This window comes from Sander lucioperca, chromosome 4 (genome assembly GCF_008315115.2).
Source record: "Sander lucioperca isolate FBNREF2018 chromosome 4, SLUC_FBN_1.2, whole genome shotgun sequence".
In the NCBI taxonomy this organism is placed as follows: domain Eukaryota; kingdom Metazoa; phylum Chordata; class Actinopteri; order Perciformes; family Percidae; genus Sander; species Sander lucioperca.
In genome coordinates this window covers 3,587,867-3,601,793 of record NC_050176.1, presented here as the reverse complement: position 1 = coordinate 3,601,793, position 13,927 = coordinate 3,587,867, and the positions used below count along the sequence as shown (strand labels likewise).

At 39.5% G+C, this 13,927-nt stretch overlaps 2 long non-coding RNA genes across 2 annotated transcripts in view; one reads left to right on the top strand and one right to left on the bottom strand.

Annotated features, from left to right (window-relative positions):
* Positions 1-13,927, bottom strand: part of LOC118494847 — a 93,201-nt gene that overhangs the window by 30,082 nt on the left and 49,192 nt on the right. The window lies entirely within an intron of this gene.
* Positions 5,106-9,919, top strand: LOC118494848. The gene is made up of 3 exons (XR_004897058.1): positions 5,106-5,179; positions 7,154-7,156; positions 9,910-9,919. It is a non-coding gene; the product is annotated as an uncharacterized LOC118494848 (long non-coding RNA).

Genomic DNA, 13,927 nt, shown 5'->3' with positions numbered 1-13,927 from the left:
ATAATCATTAACATAATTCGCAGTATGAAGAGGCTTAGTTAAATACACAACATCTAGTTCTACAAAAGAAGTCTGAGCTGTTTTTTTTTGTTTTTTTTTTACCCATAATTTCATTCAGAACTTTCCATATTTTTTTTACTGTACTTATGCGGGCTCTCATGGTTTTGGTGTGAGTCATACACTTTCAAGGATGGGCCTCAAACTCTGACCCCAAAAGTATCTCATACTAAATCACAAGCTGCAATTATAAAGCAAATCAGCGTAAAACTAAAATAAAATTGTGATTGTCATTTTATGCAAGCTGTTTAGTGAGAAACAAAAACTTTTGAAGCTTTTTGCAAAAAGATATCAATTACCTTGTAACCAGGTTCATGGTTTTCAATTTGCACATGGCGTTGGTATCTACAAGTTGTTGGTATGAGATGACAGTGTCGGAGAAAAGCAACTCCAAAACACTTAGTCACTGTAGAATAGACAATAGGACTGGACACGCTCAGCTAGATAGTTAGGAAGCTTTAAAGGCTGGGTGCTGGAGCCTTAAAGTGAATTATCATAAATAAAGCTACTAGGACAGCACTCCAATTTGATCGAGTTTATTGCCACCCAACGGACGTTTCAGGCGTTCAAGGACGCTGCCAGAAACGTCGTTGTGTGGCAATAAACTACCGAATTGGAATGCTACCCCAGTAGCTTTTTCACTGTAGAATAGAGCCATTGTATTCAGTAACCCTCTGCCTACTTCGATGGCATGGATCCAGCCATTCTCACCTGACTTCACTCACTCCTAATCAATGGTCTACTCTATAAGTCCCGCCCATGTCCTTTGTTCTGGCTGGCAGCAGCATGAAGCAGCATGTGAGGGCTCTCTTTCCCTGCGATTCAGATACAAACTTATGGTCGTGCGTGATTAAAAAACACATAACCGTCAAGCCTCATCATCACCTATCGCTCTGAATGTGTCCATATAGCGACAATATGAATCAATCACTAAGTGGCCCACCCCACACGGAATTACACGGCACCAATACAAAAGACATTTGTCCACACACAACATACATTTACTTTGCACAAAATAAAGAATAAAGAAAACATATTACAGCAGCCCGATAGTGTAACCCATAAATTGAACTGAAACTAGAACTGAACATTTCATACATAAAACAAAACCACAGCCACAGAAAAATTTATAAATAAGTAAAACAAATACTGTAATCAGGGAATGTCACTTTCAGACAGAGAATCATCGATACAAAGCTGTCTCCCTTTCAGCCCACGCTTGGTCTAAAAAAGTCTGCAAATAAAAATGTTGAATGTTCAAACAACCAAACTAACAGATCTATACCCTGGAAATCCAGAGTTCTCGCGAGAGCACAATTTGAATTTGCTCAGCGAGTCACTCTGGCATTCAGTAATGATGCTCATTAACTATGCCGTTGTAGCCGAGCTGCACCAATCACATCGGTGTATTTGATATAAGTGGGCCAGAGGCGAGCTAAACAGATGACGACAGCGCTGCAACGTTAGCCTGGGAAAACCCTGATGAACTTCTGGTAAATTTGAGATTTGCTCTGCAAGTCCGTCTGGCCAAGAGCCCATTCATGCCCATTTCCAATTTTTCCAAATCGAGGCACCAATCACAACCGTTGATTTACACGATGACGATAGCGCAGCGCAGCGACATTGAAGCGTCATCTCCTTCATCACTCTGATTGGTTTTAGGACTATCCAATTGCACCCAGAGGCATTTGAGCGGCGTCCGTTGGTGACGCCCTTTTGGAAATGGGCTGTGAATGAACCTTCCCCAGACCCACTCTCAGTTACAACTGAGAAGGGTCTGGTGTCAACCAGGCTACTGCAACGTCAAAGTCATTAGTAAACATTGGAAGATGGCTACGGATGAACACCAGTTGTTTGAAACGGCTTTGGCCGCTACAATGAACGCGTTAGACTTGGCTTTTTATCTAGCAAGAGATTAATCTACCAGTTAGCTCCACTGGTAGCTAAGTGTATAGGTACGCTGTGGATATGTCACCCCGTGTATTGTTGTGATTGGTCGTAGTGTTATCCAATTGCATGCAGTGAGATTTTCAAAAGCATGCTTGATGCCACCCCTCAAGTTGGGCCATTTTCATTACTCATTGCCAGACCCTTAATCTTTCGGCTTTGGGTCTGGATTTCCAGGCTAACAGATCTATACCCTGCCTCATCTCCTTTGCTTTAACTTTGGTAAATGGTTGTAATCTTAAATCATCAACATTATAATATGGAAAATACAAAGCAAAATGAATTTCATTTTATGGCGATCTAAATAACAAATTCCGTCATCCTCACTAGTGCCCGACCAACAAACGGCTTAAATAAATGTCCTGAACGGAATCATCAGTTGTCCCTCTTACATTCTTACCGATGTACCATGGTGACGCTCAAGCTCCGGTGAACCAATCCTAGAGATACATTCACTAAATTTCAAGGTTAAGATTGAGAAGAAAAAAAAGATTAGAATGATCATTCACTTTTGGCAAAGCTTGTCTGTACAAACTGTACTGTGTATGCTATCAGATTTATTTATTTGTTCACTTAAATTATTTTTTATGGTCAATATATACATAGGAAAAATGTCTTTACCTTGTGGTGTGTAAATATACATATGTAGGAAATTGTAAAGAACGTGAAATCTGATATAAATTTTATAATAATATAAAAGTTTTTATTATTTTAAAATGTTTGAAAATAAAGTTTTCATTCATATGCAAAGATAGTGACCACGAGGTTAAAAAAAACCCTGCAACTATAGGCAGTGCCACAGTTTCTATAAAGTATGCATGCATACAGTATGTTAGTGTATAATGTGCAAATGAGAGCTCATGTGGATGTCCACACGTTATGTGCATGCATACTCCACTTCTGTTTGCTTTTATGAAGTTCTAAACATATATCTGTGTGTTGTTGACTTTATTCTGCGGGGTTATGATATTGTAAGATGAAGAGTTAAACCCACCTACAGTGAATAAAGGAAGTCCCGGATACAGCAAAAGAGAGCAGGACCTCGGCTCTGGCCAGCTGCATATTGTTCGTTTATCCCTGAGAGAGTTTCTAAATCCATAGCTAAAACTAAGATAAAAGTGTTTTGACCCTACTGTGGGATGTTTCCCAGTGTCATGCAGCTACTCAGCAGGTGTGCAGAGGGAGGGTGAGTTTCAAAACACACTGCGCACCAGATAGGCAAAGAGGAACATCAACAAAGCACTGACTGCTCTGACAACCGACAGGGAAAACATTCCCACAGGGAGAAAACGAGATGGAGAGAGGGTGGAGAGACCGAGAAGATGTAAAGTGAAAGACAGAAAGAGAAGAGAGGGGAAGAGGGTCACAGAAGAGAGAGGAAGACAAAGAAAAGATGTTAAAGATGATCTTTTATTTGCGTGGTATTTCTTATTTTTCTAACACTGAATATGGGATCAAATTTACATGTCGTGCCAGAAACAAGCCAAATGAAATTTGAGTTTTAGAGAGAAAGGGAACTGCAGAGAAAGGGAGGAGAAATGCAGCCATAGACACAAAGATACAAGCGTGGAACAATAATGGAAACACCTGTACACTCTATTGTTATCAGGTACAGCAGCTGCACAACAAACACCACATTTGTGAAGCACGTATGTTCAGTTTTTGATGGCGTAGTTTGTGCTTTTCATTTGGATTGCATTGTATTGTAAGTGTACTCAGTTAAAAAAAAAAAGGTTTTCAGGGCCTTTAAATAAAAAAAATACCACAATATATAACATCTCTGTAGATATGAATCAACACCTCTGAAGTAAAAATGAATAAGAACATTTTAGGATCTACAAAAGTAGTATTTGTTGCATGGTTGGAGGAGGAAGTCAGGTGACGCGGTATAAAGAGCGACAAAGTCCACATAGGGGTGGATGGATGGCTCAAAGAAAAATAGAACTTTCACAGGAGACCGCTGTTCCTGTCCCGTGTGAAACCAAAAGTCCAACTTGACTTATTTTAACTTATGTACGCAAGTTATCTTGAAGTTACATCATGTATGTGACAACGTCCAAACCTAACCAAGTAGTTTATTCCCTAAACCTAACCAAACTGCGACCGTTTCACAACATTATCCACCTGTTCAAAACTGCGACTGCTACGTTTAGGTATGAGGACGTTGATCTGCTGCCACTGGTAGGGGCGCTCATTTAGGAAGCGCTTAGGAAACGCTTTGGGTCGTATTAGAGGGTAGGAACAAACGGCCTATGTGGCCGTATGGCTGGACTGAAGGACTTGTTTGGATGTGCTCAGTCGGCTAGTAGAAACAGTGATTCATTGTGTGAAATTGGGGAAGTAAACGCAATGTGACTGAGAAAAGAGGCCACCTGCCTCTTTCTATCTATATTTGTGAATGTAAATCTAAAGAGAACAAATTACACTGTACTGCTGTTTCCATTATTTTGTCCACCTCCTGTAAAGCAACCAAAAAACAACATTATAGAGGAAGGGCAAGAGGAAAATAGCAATCAGAAAATCCTTTTTGGTTTCAATTCTTGAAAAACAAAATAAATTCATACACTTTACTTTTCAGCACATATGCTACTAAACCTTTCCTTCTATTACTATGAGCCAGTAATGCCACATCCAGTCCAATATTGGGAAGTCCTAACAGTATGGCGGGAGAATAGCAGAGACTGTGGGAGTGAAAAGGTCGACAGAGTTCACTGGGCCTCCTATTAATGAGTAGAGGGAAAGGCCGCCAATCATCACCGCTGCAATGTGTCAACAAAACAGTGTGAAAGGAGCATGCTCCACTGTTTGCTCTCCCACACCTCAAGATGACGGGATAGGTGGAAGAAAAGAAAAAGGAGAGGGTTGACAGAAAGTTATAGGGTGCAAACAGGAGGCATTTGAAGCCGTGGTGGAGAGGAGGTTACTGAACAAACTGTTATCCATCATGGATAACCTCGACCACACTCTCCACCCCACACTGCTCAACGCATTCTCATGAATGTATCCATATGACATAGTACGAAAATGTACGCACACCAATACGTATGGCATAATGCACCGTCATACTAGCAGTAGTTGGTGGTTAAGTTGGTTCAGAGAATAGGTGACTTTGAGCCGGGTACAGGGCACCGCAAGCTGCCGGTCGTTTTGGCGGACATTGCGGTTAAGGTTAGACGTTAAACGTCATGGAGCGCCGTAACTATTTATACTTGCGCGTGGTGGTCGCGACACTAGTTGCAGTCTTCTCCTGAACAGAGGTGTCGCTAATGAGGAAAGTGTACCGACTTTGCTATTTCTACGGACTAGAAGAAGAAGAAAAAGGTAAACAATGGCAGAACTGGCAGCAGCATTGACGTCAATGAATGTCAACAGTGGCTAAGATGATATTTGAGTCAATGGATGAGGAAGAACAACTGCTTTTGAGCAAGCAGCCTGCATGCAAAGAAACGAAGAAAAAGAAGGTGGAATGTTCGTCCTTTGAATAAGGCCAGACATAAATATGGTGAGTTCAATATCCTCGTGAAACAAATGAGGATGATAGACGAAGAGAAGCACTTTGAATACTTCAGAATGTCTGCACAACGATTCGATGACCTACTTCGTCGGATCAAGCCTTTCATTCACCATAAAGGAGCTCATCTTAACCCAGTAAGTTTACAAGAGAGAACTCGTCCATGCTTCCTGTTTCAGCTTTGTCGCGTGCCGCTGACAAAAATAGTGGTTTTAAATCACGCACTTTAAATCCTGGCGTTCCAGCGAGATCTACGCCATTTTGACGTCACATTGTCGCGCGACAGGTCGGGAACGGCGACTGTAAAAAGGCCTTTATGAGGCGACAACGGGTAAGTTTAGGCACCAAAAACGACTAGTTAAGTTTAGGAAAAAGATTGTAGTTTGGATTAAAACTCCAAAGGAACATGCATTTCCTGGGTGAAAGTCTATGACCCACCCATCCATCCTAACCTCACCCCTACGTGGTCAACCGCGTTCGTATACAACAGCAGTCATTGGAGTGCACGCAGCAAAGAAATATGTGGAATGCTTACAAATGACAGTGCTTAACTTTTCGTAGCTATATGAACGTATGGTTCGTGAGAACAGGCTGCACTGGTCCAACAGCGGAGCACTTTCTCCAAAAGTCTCCGGCAGCTTCAAAATTGCACGGACCGCTACAGAAAATCATTCCTACCACAGGCAATACAACTTTTTAACTCTTAAACTCTGAGTATTAGATAAGACTCATATACATCCCAATACTGCACTATAGTAGTAAACTAGGTTTACTTGCATCTTTATAAATACTATTTTAGTAGGTTGTACATTTTCATCCAATACTTGTATATACATTTGTACATTCTTTCCTGTGTATATTTTCTGAATAGGTGTTCTTATATTCTATCCTATTTGTTTTTTTTGTATATTCTGTATGTGTGCTGTGTCTTAGATCTGCTGCTGTAGCACTGCAATTTCCCACTTTGGGATAAATAAAGTCTAATCTAATCTAATCTAAAACAAGGAAGTTAAAGACCCACTCCCCCTCCCACCACTCCTCCTCCCACTCGCCCTCCTCTCTCTCTCTCTCTCTCTCTCTCTCTCAGAATGAAATCCGGTGCCATAAAATGTAAGAGCGGGCAAACAGCTCCTCCCCAGCTTGTCGGGGAGTTTGTTTTAAAGTGGAAATGAGGCTGATGGCGCACTTGGCGATTAGCCCCGCGGCTAACATGAAAGGAGAGGAAAAGACAGCTGCTAATTTTCTCCTTTGACCTTTTGGCTCCCACTGGTATTTCATACAAACGCTGATTTATGGAGGAGCATAACAGCTCACTGCTACTGGAGGGATTACCGTAAGGGAAAGAGGAAAAAAAAACGAAAGCTGACCCCTAGGATCTCAATTCATTCATTTCATCTTTTTGTTTCTATCTCTGTCCTTTTCACTTCACATGTCCTTCTCCTCTCGCCCATATCTCTCTGTCGGTTTCCCTTTGTTTCTCTGTCTGTCTGCCTTAGTGGATTTTCAACTCTTTATCTTTTTTTCCCCCATCTTTATTTGTAGTCTGTTTCTGTCTGCATTTGTCCTTCATCCTGCCCATCCTTCCACCCGCGCTCTTTCTATATATCTATACATCCTCTGTGAAATAAGCATTTACAGCACGTAGGTATGTATGAGACTCCTTTTTGCTGTGTCACACACATTATCCAGGCTGCTGAACCATTAGTACATACAGCTACAAAAGTAATGCACTGTAATTTGTATATATTCTACATATTTTCCACAAAGTAGTTAAGGGAAAAACAGAAGACTTTCACCCAGGAAACGGTGTTTGTTTTAACCCAAACCACAGTCATTGTTTCTAATCTTAACTAGAGTAATTTGGTGCCTAAACTTAACAGTCAATGCTGCAGGGCAGTCACCTTTTGTCGGCTTAACTCAACTGTAACGTCTGCTGAAACGACCGTAACCTCACAATGCTCTGCGGCCAGCTCACTGTCACCTTTTCGCGGCTAGATTTAACTGTAAAGACAACTAAATGTGACCGGTCGTCACGTGATCGGCTGGCAGTGGCTGTTATTTCCGTAGGATAACATACAACTTGTTGTGCATACGTTTTTGTATGATAGCATACATTTTCACTAGGCCCTGTTCCCAAAATGAACAGTGTTATGTGTCTGCTTAATCCTTATTTTCAGTATAAAGTTTCAGTTTATGACACAGGCCTGTTTAGTTGGTCTATGGATTGGGTTCAGTCAAGCAGAGTACATACAGGTGTGTTTGATTAGCTCAGCAGGGAGGAGCCACTGCTAAGGTGGAGGAGAATAGGTGAGATAGTTCTGCAGTGAAGGATATATTATTATATTATATCTGGTAGTCCTGTCCCCTCTTAGCCGATTAGTCAACTAGTCGGTCATTTTGGTCTTGGTCGACCAAGATTTCTTAAGTCGAATGACTTATTGCAAAGAAACCTACGAGCAAATCTCTGATAAACAATAACAATATTTAAAGTGGTGCTTTTGGATGATTCTTTGTGGAGAAGCTCAGTCTTACAGATCTGTCGATTAAATCAACTAATCGATTAGTTGACAAAATCATATGAGTGTTAGTTGACTAATTATTTCTTTGGTAAAGGACAGGCCTAATATCTGGGGGTGCTCATTGTTATGGGTGCCCAGATATATATAAATAGTGATGTCAGCAGTAACTGATCTAAGTAAATGTAATGGTATTTTCTGGATCTAGTGTGTTAATGTTGCTTTTTCAGTTTAACTCCCCCTATACTTACCTGTGCAGGTGGTAGGCTCCAGTTAGGTGAGGCTGAGATGATGAAGTGCCTTCAGAAGAACGGAGAGAGATAGAGGAAGGAGTTGGCAGCTTGCTGTGAGGTTGCACTTTTATTTGTTAGTTTGATTCGGTTTAATTTCTTTTGTTTTTGCAATTCCCGACTTTCATTTTGTGATGTTTGTTTGAGCATATTTATTTTTGTTAAAAAACACCACAGTTTTTGAAACCTGTTTCGGTCCAACTTCTTAAAAACCCCTGTGTAAAAGTCACTTTGCATGAGGTGGTGGTGTGACACCGTTCATAAGAATGCGTTGCATTATCATTACATTACAGACTAGCTGTCTACAAACTCAGACACCCTGTGGAGCAACAATGACAAAGATGACACCTTTCTCCGAACGGAAGAGATTTCTCATCCACTGTGCAGTGCCCAGTCATGACTATGAATCCACATTGTGTCCCAACACTATAGCTGCGGGGAGATCCCATCAAAAAGTCAGTTTCATGCAAATCCCCATGTATGGATGGCTCCCATGTAATGAGGCCCTAAAATGCCTCTGGGGCAGCAGAGACCCAGGAAGGGAAGATCCGGAGGTAAATTCCCTTCTTCCCCTCCTCTCTCTACTATTGCCTCTCTATTGTTCGTTTATCTGTGTTGCCAAAGGGGGAGAGAGGTGCACGGAACAATTTAAAACAGGCTAATCACTGGAAATCCCTACTTCAAACATTTTGCTTGGATATTAGCTCGAAATCACAGCACAATTGTTCCTCTTATGCATTTTGAGGAGTCATCCAGCGCCTATGAGATAAATGGCCCTCATTTTCTGACGGATGCCTCATTAGCTTCCGCTTTCTTTGTGTTGGCGTTCTAAACTCCGGTGGATTTCTGAGGACTATGGTTAACTGCTCCTCAGATCTCTGCAGGGTAAATCCAGACAGCTAGCTAGACTATCTATCCAATCTGAGTTTTCTGTTGCAAGACTAAAACAACTTTTGAACGTACACACGTTCCACCAAAACAAATTCCTTCCCGAGGCTATTTTGCAGCGGCACTGTCACTAAGTCCGGCGCTTAGCACCGCCCAAGACGATTGTGATTGGTTTAAAGATTGTTTTTTTTCTGTCACTGCGATAGCGTCACAACGGTGAAAGACAAGTCACGAAACTTTTCAGGTGTGTGGTTGAGATCAAAATGAAGACAGGGTTCGTAGATGGGTGTGGTCCGGGCATGGGTGCTGGAATTAGTGGGGTATGAAGTAGGGAAGGAGCCATTGCCCAAAAAGTTTACGCCCGCTGGCCCAATTTGGTATTGTGGCTGGTGTGATCCCATCGCAATATGGTCTTTAGTTTTGTATTAGATTGGCACTGGTAAACTGCTTCTGAGCATAAGGTTAACATATCTTTATAAATGGAGCTTCAGTTTGAAGGCTGCACATTGATTACAGTTAATAGTCTCCTCTAAACAGAATGAATAGGCTTGAAACATCTCGCAACCATCTGTTACACACTTTATCTCCAATAGAGTTTTTAAATATCTGCATCTTTTTTTATGTTTCCATAAATGAGCATTTATATTTTGGAGCAAGACTGGCTAAGGCAGACCATAGTAAGTTTTTTACTGTCTTTTAGAAAATAAGACTTTAGCACTCAGTAATTTTAGTTATGTAATATCAATAGCTAAGATGGAGTTATGATTGTTGAAGCAATGGTTTATTTAACACAGAGAAATTACTTTAGCATGAAAATAAAATACAAAGCTTTTCCAAGACAAAACACATCAGTAACATACAAAATAAATAATACTAGGAAATGAAAGAGTCACAACAAGAGCAGCTTGTCACCAGCCAGACTCAATAACCCTGCAAACACATGGACGCACGTTGAATGCAAATAACCAAGGATTTCAAAATCAGAGTGGCTGCTCTACCAGCTGAAGGAAGATATTGGTGTTCCTGGGTTTTTGGACCAGAGATGTGAATATGAACAACATGAATTTCCCAAAGAGAGCCAAAACAGTGTCAATGTTGGGTTTCATTGGTTGTCTCTTGATATTACTACAAATAATGGCTCTCTGGTTTGAAGCTTCTGGGATTCTCCCAAATAACAAAACCGACAAATATCATAATATCGATATTAAATTTGGTTTTAAGGGTGGAATTTGCTTCTTTAAAGGAGACATATCGTGCTCATTTAGTGGTTTATACTTGTATTTTACTTTACAACTGTAATGTACTAGAACATGGTTAAATGCTTGAATGTTCAAAAAATTAATATTTTTTTCATACAGTCTGTCTGATAATACCTGTTCTCCCTCTGCCTGAAACGTTCCATTTTAGCAAGAAAAATATGTTGCACCAAAGTTAGTTCTCAAGCCGTGGGTGGAGATACGCAGCTGGGCGGTATACTATGATCAGCCTGCATGTGACTGTTGCCCTGTTCTTACCTGGCTTTAATATCAGTGATCTGACCACAAGTGGACAGCTTTAAGTACATTAGTTCACACCTGGTGTTAGAATGTGTCTCCATATGCTCTTAAGTGTCCGCTTGTGATCTGAAGTAATATTCTACATCAGTGGTACCCAACCCTTTTGGCCTGAGGCACCCCCACAGCCCCGTCGGATGAACTCACATACCAGATCATGCAATACAATTGTTCTTATACAATTGAACTGTCAATATTTAGGTTGGTTTGGTCAGCAATCCTACCACTAGCCTACTAGGCTATTGTTACATTGGGCGAGGCTGAATGTTTCAATCATTTATCCATTAACGTTACTGTTAGCTAATTATTTGAACTTTTTACTCACTACTTTTGGATACCTGTTTAAACTTCAGTGCTCAAGCAACAGCTCGCTTGCTGACTAGTTTTCACACACTCATATACAGTAACTGCAATATGTAGTGTTCAGGTGTCACAGTGCGTTAACCCTGTAAATATGTGGATATATTCTTTTAATCAAATCATAATTTTTTATTTTTACAAAATTAGATGAGGTACTCTCCAATCTTTCCACGTACCCTTTGGCAACTGGGGTACAAGTACCCCTAGTTGGGAATCACTGTTCTATATATTGGTGAATTTGGGAAGTTTTATTAAACTAAAAATAACGGTATTGTATACTGGTGGCTGTCTTTTCCAGGTTACCACAGTGCACAGAGCTCCAGACAGCCGGGGATAGTAGAGCAGGAAGCACCAGAACAAAAACAGCAACACATCACCAACAGTTTGGTAATAACATCCAAAACACACAATTCACTCCCAGTGGTTTCTGTGACATGTGAAATACTTTGAATGAGTACGTAGTTCTGCTCAGTAGGCGGTCCTTAATGTGTCATATAAAGGGGAGCCAAATCTGAATGTCTTGTTGCATGCCATGTTTTTTTTTTTTTTATATATAGGCAGCCCACAAAAACTGACTGGGTTGTCTTATTTCACAGTTTGTGGGTTACCAGGCACTCTAGATACCCAAATGTATGTGCACAAGCACTGAAAAAGTGAGTTTGATTGATACGGTATGTCCTGTTTAAGAGAAAACTAGCAGTGTTTTGTCCCCCAAATCAATAAAATAAATACAATTAGATCAATACTTATAACCTTAATATATCATAATATATATATATATATCAGAATCATAATACATAGAATCAGAATTGGCATGACATATATGGCATCAGCTTTATTGGCCAGGTTTGCGTAGACAAACAATATATATATATATATATATATATATATATTAGGGCTGTCGAAATAACGCGTTAATTTCGATTAATTAATCGGAGAAAAAATAACGCGTTAAAAGAAATAACGCAGACTAATCCATTCCATATTGACGTTTGACCCGGAGCCGTTCTAGCCACCATTGGACTGTAAAATGAAGGAGGGAGATGAGAATGTGCTGCCTGGATCATTAACTGGAACATTTACGTGTAAAAATCTTCTTCCTGCCAACCCTGGTTACCGAAATCTGGTGCCACTGATATGTCTGCTCTTCTCTCTGATGCTCTGAAGACGATACAGGCAACACAAACACCGCTGCACGTGACGCTAGTTAACACTATAACACAGTTAACACTATACTCGACAGCAGCTAACGTTAGCCTACCGCTAGCTAGTAGCTGGATTAAACACGGTTACAATGCTGACAGCTAACGCTGAACGGTGTAAAGTTTGACTGTGTTTTACTGTAGAGGACTGTGACTCAACAGCGGGATTTTTTTTTTTTTTTTTTTTAAACTTTATTTCAAAACGTAGATTACAAAGGTTCAGTCATTGCAATGTATATACAAATAAAATACAAAAATATATACAAATTATAATATCGAAGTAAAAATGAGAATAATAAATTAAACAAAAGGAAATAAAAGTACAAAGAGGACAGACTTCCAAAAATCAATAGTGTAGACAGCAGGAGTATTTAAACAAATAAATTGGAGTAGACATCAGATATTAATATAGCTTTCTTATTGGATACCAACTTAAGAGACTCAAAGTACATCTCAAATTCAACCTGGAATAGTTTGAAGCACGGTTTTGAACTAGAAAATTTAGCCTTATGAATATGAAACTTACCTAGTAAAATAAAGAGATTTACAATATTACATAACTTTCTATCTTTACATTCAAAATAAGTAATAATATGTTTCCCTTCAAGTGTGATTGTATGTTTTGTTTTAGATACCATATAATCTTCAAAGCTTTTCCAAAATGCAATACAAAATGAACAACCATAAAAAAGATGGGTTAACGACTCTTGTTCTGTTTTACAAAAACTACAATAGTTATCAACAGGCATGAATTTCGGGACAAATAGGTTTGTAGGGTATATATTATGCAATATTTTCAAATGTAATTCCCTAACTTTGTTTGTGATACAATATCTAAAGGGAACAAGCCACGCCCCATGCCAGTTAACATCAGTAAAATGAGAATTCCAGTAAAATTTCCCACGAGGTGTTATTTTCTTTAAATTTAGAAAGCATTTTCTAATGTGCTTATTAGTACAAGTGCTGCTCATAATATCCATACCGTTTATATAAAGAGTAAAATTAAATCCAGTAACTTCATTTTGTTTTTTATAACTTTTCATTAATTCTAATATGCCATTAGGTATAGATTTGAAAACTGAATTATATTCCTTGAACGTTATTGGGAATGCTTTCTCTCTGAGAAAAGATTCGTAATTAAGTAATTGACCATTACAATCAAAAAGATCTTTTACGAAGATAATATCTCTATTGATCCATTTTTGCAAATAGAGTGACTTGTTCCCCCTAGTGATGCATTCATTAGAAAAGTTGTGAGAATGACACAGCTTCCAGGCCAAAAGAGCTTGTTGATAAAATTGGGATAGTTTTAACGGCAATCTTGTAATATTGTAGTTACATTTCAATACAAATTTAAGACCTCCTACACTATTAAAAATGTTATTGGGGATAAAATACCATAAAGACTCTGGTGCTCTCAAACTTTCCTTCAGCCATTTCACCTTAAAGGTGTAATTCAAGTCCAAAAAGGAGTTCAAATCCACCTTCAACCTTACAGCCAGAGAGCACCGCTTTTTTTAAATGATGGTGTCTGTTTTTCCATACAAAATTCGTAAATATGGAATTTATATCTTTACATGTTGAATCATGGACATTGAGAGAG